The sequence below is a fragment of the Triticum urartu genome, chromosome 1A (assembly GCF_056163025.1).
Source record: "Triticum urartu cultivar PI428250 chromosome 1A, HENAU_Tu73, whole genome shotgun sequence".
Taxonomy (NCBI): Eukaryota; Viridiplantae; Streptophyta; class Magnoliopsida; order Poales; family Poaceae; genus Triticum; species Triticum urartu.
In genome coordinates this window covers 292,461,313-292,469,001 of record NC_141873.1, presented here as the reverse complement: position 1 = coordinate 292,469,001, position 7,689 = coordinate 292,461,313, and positions in this window count along the sequence as shown.

Here is a 7,689-nt window from a genome sequence, read left to right as displayed (position 1 = left end):
CAGCAGCATGATGGCGTGGTGTTGATGGAGCTGCAGTACTCCGGCAGGGCTTCGCCAAGCACTATGGAGGAGGAGGATGTGGTGGAGAGGGAGAGGGAGGCACCAAAGATCAAGGTAAGAAGTCCTCCATCTCCCCACTAGATATAGGAGGGCCAAGGGGGGGGCGCCGGCCCTAGGAGATCTAATCTCCTAGGGGGGTGCGGCCAAGGGGAGGAATCCCTCCTCCCCAAGGCACCTAGGGGTGCCTTCCCCCTTTGGGACTCTTCCCTCCTTGAAACCCTAGGCACATGGGCCTCTTGGGGCTGGTGCCCTTGGCCCATGTAGTCCAAGGCGCATCCCCTACAGCCCATGTGGCCCCTCGGGACAGGTGGCCCCACCCGGTGGACCCCCGGGACCCTTCCGGTGGTCCCGGTACAATACCGGTGACCCCGAAACTTGTCCCGATGCCCGAAATAGGACTTCCTATATATAATTCTTTACCTCCGGACCATTCCGGAACTCCTTGTGATATCCGGGATATCATCCGGGACTCCGAACAACATTCGGGTTACTGCATATACATATCCCTACAACCCTAGCGTCACCGAACCTTAAGTGTGTAGACCCTACGGGTTCGGGAGACATGTAGACATGACCGAGACGACTCTCCGGTCAATAGCCAACAGCGGGATCTGGATACCCATGTTGGCTCCCACATGCTCCTCGATGATCTCATCGGATGAACCACGATGTCGAGGATTCAAGCAACCCCGTATACAATTCCCTTTGTCAATCGGTATGCTACTTGCCCGAGATTCGATCGTCGGTATCCCAATACCTCGTTCAATCTCGTTACCGGCAAGTCACTTTACTCGTACCGTAATGCATGATCCCGTGACCAGACACTTGGTCACTTTGAGCTCATTATGATGATGCATTACCGAGTGGGCCCAGTGATACCTCTCCGTCATACGGAGTGACAAATCCCAGTCTTGATCCGTGTCAACCCAACAGACACTTTTGGAGATACCCGTAGTATACCTTTATAGTCACCCAGTTACGTTGTGACGTTTGGCACACCCAAAGCACTCCTACGGTATCCGGGAGTTACACGATCTCATGGTCTAAGGAAAGGATACTTGACATTGGAAAACTCTAGCAAACGAACTATACGATCTTGTGCTATGTTTAGGATTGGGTCTTGTCCATCACATCATTCTCCTAATGATGTGATCTCGTTATCAATGACATCCAATGTCCATAGTCAGGAAACCATGACTATCTGTTGATCAACGAGCTAGTCAACTAGAGGATTACTAGGGACATGTTGGTGTCTATTATTCACACATGTATTATGATTTCTGGATAACACAATTATAGCACGAATAAAGACAATTATCATGAACAAGGAAATATAATAATAATGCTTGTATTATTGCCTCTAGGGCATATTTCCAACAGTCAAGTCAACCTAAGTGTTTGCATGTGTAAATCGGTCTTACACCCGTTGTATGTGAACGTTGGAATCTATCACACCCGATCATCACGTGGTGCTTCGAAACAATGAACTGTCGCAACGGTGCATAGTTAGGGGGAACACTTTCTTGAAATTATTATGAGGGATCTTATTTACTAACGTCGTTCTAAGTAAACAAGATGCAAAAAACATGATAAACATCACATGCAATCAAATAATAGTGACATGATATGGCCAGTATCATATAGCTTCCTTTGATCTCCATCTTGGGGCTCCATGATCATCTTGTCACCGGCATGACACCATGATCTCCATCATCATGATCTCCATCATCGTGTCTCCATGAAGTTGCTCGCCAACTATTACTTCTACTACTATGGCTAACACGTTTAGCAATAAAGTAAAGCAATTTACATGGCGTTTCTCAATGACACACAGGTCATACAAAAAATAAAGACAACTCCTATGGCTCCTGCCGGTTGTCATACTCATCGACATGCAAGTCGTGATTCCTATTACAAGAACATGATCTCATACATCACATATATATCATTCATCATTCATCACAACTTTGGCCATATCACATCACAAAACACTTGCTGCAAAAACAAGTTAGACGTCCTCTAATTATTGTTGCAAGTTTTTACGTGGCTGCAATAGGGTTCTAGCAACAACGTTTTCATACCTACGCCAAAACCACAACGTGAATTGCCAATTTCTATTTACCCTTCATACGGACCCTGTTCATCGAATCCGATCCGACTAAAGTGGGAGAGACAGACACCCGCCAGCCACCTTATGCAACTAGTGCATGTCAGTCGGTGGAACCGGCCTCACGTAAGCGTACGTGTAAGGTTGGTCCGGGCCGCTTCATCCCACGATGCCACCGAATCAAGATAAGACTAGTAACGGCAAGCAAATTGGCAATATCGACGCCCACAACTACTTTGTGTTCTACTCGTGCATAGTAACTACGCATAGACCTAGCTCATGATGCCACTGTTGGGGAACGTTGCAGAAAACAAAAAAAATTCCTACGTTTCACCAAGATTAATCTATGGAGTCAACTAGCAATGAGAGGAGAGTTCATCTACATACCCTTGTAGATCGCGTGCTTCAAATCCAGCAAGGGGGAAGGAGAGGTTGATGAAGATCCAGCAGCACGACGGCGTGGTGGTGGATGCAGCAGTGATCGCAGCAGGGCTTCGCCGAGCTTCTGCGAGAGGGAGAGGTGTAGCAGGGGAGAGGGAGGCGCCAAGGCTTGAGGTGCGGCTGCCCTCCCTCCCCCCTTTATATAGGCCCCCTAGGGGGGTGCGCCGGCCCTAGGAGATGGGATCTCCTAGGGGGGCGGCGGCCAAGGGGGTGGAGTACCCCCCAAGGCAAGTGGAGGCGCCCCCTCCCCTAGGGTTCCCAACCCTGGGCGGATGGGGGATCAAGGGGGGGCTGACCAGCCCACTATGGGCTGGTTCCCTCCCCACTTCAGCCCATGAGGCCCTCCGGAATGGGTGGCCCCACCCGGTGGACCCTCGGGACCCTTTCGGTGGTCCCGGTACAATACCCCTGACCCCCGAAACTCTCCCGATGGCCGAAACTGCACTTCCTATATATAATTCTTCACCTCCGGACCATTCCGGAACACCTCGTGACGTCCGGGATCTCATCCGGGACTCCGAACAACTTTCGGGTTACTGCATACTCATATCTCTACAACCCTAGCATCACCGAACCTTAAGTGTGTAGACCCTACGGGTTCGGGAGACATGTAGACATGACCGAGACGACTCTCCGGTCAATAACCAACAGCGGGATCTGGATACCCATGTTGGCTCCCACATGCTCCCCGATGATCTCATCGGATGAACCACGACGTCGAGGATTCAAGCAATCCCGTATTCAATCCCCTTTGTCAATCGGTACGTTACTTGCCCGAGACTCGATCGTCGGCATCCCAATACCTCGTTCAGTCTCGTTACCGGCAAGTCACTTTACTCGTACCGTAATGCATGATCCCGTGATCAACCACTTGATCACATTGAGCTCATTATGATGATGCATTACCGAGTGGGCCCAGAGATACCTCTCCGTCATATGGAGTGACAAATCCCAGTCTCGATTCATGCCAACCCAACAGACACTTTCGGAGATACCTGTAATGTACCTTTATAGTCACCCAGTTACGTTGTGATGTTTGGCACACCCAAGGCACTCCTACGGCATCCGGGAGTTGCACAATCTCATGGTCTAAGGAAATGATACTTGACATCCAGAAAAGCTACAGCAAACGAACTACACGATCTTTGTGCTATGCTTAGGTTTGGGTCTTGTCCATCACATCATTCTCCTAATGATGTGATCCCGTTATCAATGACATCCCCATGTCCATAGCCAGGAAACCATGACTATCTGTTGATCAACGAGCTAGTCAACTAGAGGCTCACTAGGGACACATTGTGGTCTATGTATTCACACATGTATTACGATTCCCGGATAATACAATTATAGCATGAATAATAGACAATTATCATGAACAAGGAAATATAATGATCATTTTATTATTGCCTCTAGGGCATATTTCCAACAAGAAGTTCTTAGCTTTGGGTTCGATCTTGCGGTGTCCTTTCCCAGTGACAGAAGGGGCAGCAAGGCACGTATTGTATCGTTGCCATCGAGGATAACAAGATGGGGTTTTTATCATATTGCATGAAACTATCCCTCTACATCATGTCATCTTTCTTAAGGCATCACTCTGTTTTTAACTTAATACTCTAGATGCATGCTAGATATCAGTCGATGAGTGGAGTAATAGTAGTAGATGCAAGCAGGAGTCGGTCTACTTGTCTCGGATGTGATGCCTATATACATGATCATACCTAGCTATTCTCATAACTATGCTCAATTCTATCAATTGCTCAACAGTAATTTGTTCACCCACTGTAAAATACTTATGCTCTTGAGAGAGGCCACTAGTGAAACCTATGGCCCCCGGGTCTCTTTCTCATCATATCAATCTCCATCACTTTATTATTGCTTTGCTTTTACTTTGCATTTTACTCTTCACTTTTCATCTCTATACCAAAAATACCAAAAAAATATTATTTATCATCTCTATCAGATCTCACTTTCGTAACTGACCGTGAAGGGATTGACAACCCCTAAGCGCGTTGGTTGCGTTGAGCTATTTTTTTGTGTAGGTACGAGGGACTCGTGCATAGCCTCCTACTGGATTGATACCTTGGTTCTCAAAAACTGAGGGAAATACTTACGCTACTTTGCTGCATCATCCTCTCCTCTTCGGGGAAATCCAACGCAGTGCTCAAGAGGTAGCAAGAAGAACTTATGGCGCCGTTGCCAGGGAGGTTCGCGCAAGTCAAGATTTGACTCCCGACAACGAGCCATTTCTGGCGCCGTTGCCGGGGAGTCTACGCAAAAGTCAACATAGCAAGTACCCATCACAATCCCTATCTCCCACATTACATTATTTGCCATTTGCCTCTCGTTTTCCTCCCCCCCAATTCACCCTTGCCGTTTTATTCGCCCTCTCTCTCTCTATCCTCCCTCTCTTTCTCTATTTTCCTCTTTTTCCCGTTTTCCTTTTTGTTTGCTTGTGTGTGTTAGTTTGCTTGTTTGTCGCGATGGCTCAAGATAATACTAAATTGTGTGACTTCACCAATACCAACAATAATGATTTCCTTAGCACTCCGATTGCTCCTCTTACCGATGTTGAATCTTGTGAAATTAATACTGCTTTATTGAATCTTGTCATGAAAGATCCATTCTCCGGCCTTCCTAGTGAAGATGCCGGTACCCATCTAAATAGCTTCGTTGATTTGTGTGACATGCAAAAGAAGAAAGATGTCGATAATGATATTGTTAAATTGAAGCTATTTCCTTTTTCTCTTAGAGATCGTGCTAAAGCTTGGTTTTCATCTTTGCCTAAAAATAGTATTGATTCATGGAACAAGTGCAAATATGCTTTTATCTCTAAGTATTTTCCTCCCGCTAAGATCATCTCTCTTAGAAACGATATTATGAATTTTAAGCAACTTGATCATGAACATGTTTCACAAGCTTGGGAGAGAATGAAATTAATGATACGTAATTGCCTTACTCATGGTTTAAATTTGTGGATGATTATAGAAATTTTTTATGCCGGATTGAATTTTGCTTCTAGAAATCTTTTAGATTCAGCCATGGGCGGCACTTTTATGGAAATCACCTTAGGAGATGCTACTAAACTCCTAGATAATATTATAGTTAATTATTCTCAAAGGCATACTGAAAGATCTACTAAAAAGGTGCATGCGATAGAAGAAATTAATGTTTTGAGTGGAAAGATGGATGAACTTATGAAATTATTTGCTAATAAGACTGTTTCTTCTGATCCTAATGATGTGCCCTTGTCTACTTTGATTGATAATAATAATGAATCTATGGATGTGAATTTTGTTGGTAGGAACAATTTTGGTAACAACGCGTATAGAGGAAATTTCAATCCTAGGCCTTATCCTAGTAATCCCTCTAATAATTATGGTAATTCCTACAACAATTCTTACGGAAATTATAATAATATGCCCTCTGATTTTGAATCTAATATTAAAGAATTTATTTCTCCGCAAAAGAATTTTAATGCTATGATTGAAGAAAAATTGCTTAAGATTGATGAATTGGCTAGGAACGTTGATAGAATTGCTCTTGATGTTGATTCTTTGAAAATTAGATCTATTCCACCTAAGCATGATATCAATGAGTCTCTCAAAGCCATGAGAATTTCCATTGACGAGTGCAAAGAAAGAACCGCTAGGATGCGTGCTAAGAAAGATGCCTTTATAAAAGCGTGTTATTCTAGTTCCTATGAAAATAATGATGAAGATCTAAAATTTATTGATGTGTCCCCTATTAAATCTCTATTTTGCAATATGAATCTTGATAATGATGGGACTGAATATGATCCACCTTTACCTAGAAGGCATTCTAAGAATTCGGAATTTGTTGATCTTGATGCTAAATTTGATAAAAGTGGGATTGAAGAAATTAAAACCCTAGATGTTGCTAAACCCACTATTATGGATTTCAAGGAATTTAACTATGAAAATTGCTCTTTGATTGATTGTATTTCCTTGTTGCAATCCGTGCTAAATTCTCCTCACGCTTATAGTCAAAATAAAGCGTTTACTAAACATATCATTGATGACTTAATGCAATCTTATGAAGAAAAACTTGAACTGGAAGTTTCTATCCCTAGAAAACTTTATGATGAGTGGGAACCTACTATTATAATTAAAATTAAATATCATGAGTTTTATGCTTTGTGTGATTTGGGGGCTAGTGTCTCTACTATTCCCAAAACTTTGTGTGATTTGCTAGATTTCCGTAATTTTGATGATTGCTCTCTAAACTTGCATCTTGTGGATTCCACTATTAAGAAACCTATGGGAAGAATTAATGATGTTATTATTGTTGCAAATAGGAATTATGTGCCCGTATATTTTATCGTTCTTGATATAGATTGCAATCCTTCTTGCCCTATTATTCTCGGTAGACCTTTCCTTAGAACGGTTGGTGCAATTATTGATATGAAGGAAGGGAATATTAGATTCCAATTTCCATTAAAAAAGGGCATGGAACACTTTCCTAGAAAGAAAATTAAATTACCTTATGAATCTATTATGAGAGCCACTTATGGATTGCCTACCAAAGATGGCAATACCTAGATCTATTCTTGTTTGTTATGCCTAGCTAGGGGCGTTAACCGATAGCACTTGTTGGGAGGCAACCTAATTTTATTTTTATTCCTTGCTTTTTTCTCCTGTTTAGTAATAAATAAATTATTTGGCATATTTTTTGGTTGTGTTTTTTGTGTTTAATTAGTGTTTGTGCCCAGTAGAATCGTTGGGAAGACTTGGGGAAAGTCTTGTTGAACTTGCTGTAAAAAACAGAAACTTTAGCGCTCACGATAACTGCTGTAATTTTTATTTGGAGAGTGCTATTTAGTTAATTCTTTTTGAATATGATTAATATATAAATTCCTAACGTCCAGAAATTTATTTTATAATTTTTGGGGTTCCAGATCTTGCGCTATCTACAGATTACTACAGACTGTTCTGTTTTTGACAGATTCTGTTTTTCGTGTGTTGTTTGCTTATTTTAATGAATCTATGGCTAGTAAAATAGTTTATGAACCATAGATAAGTTGGAATACAGTAGGTTTAACACCCATATAAATAAATAATGAG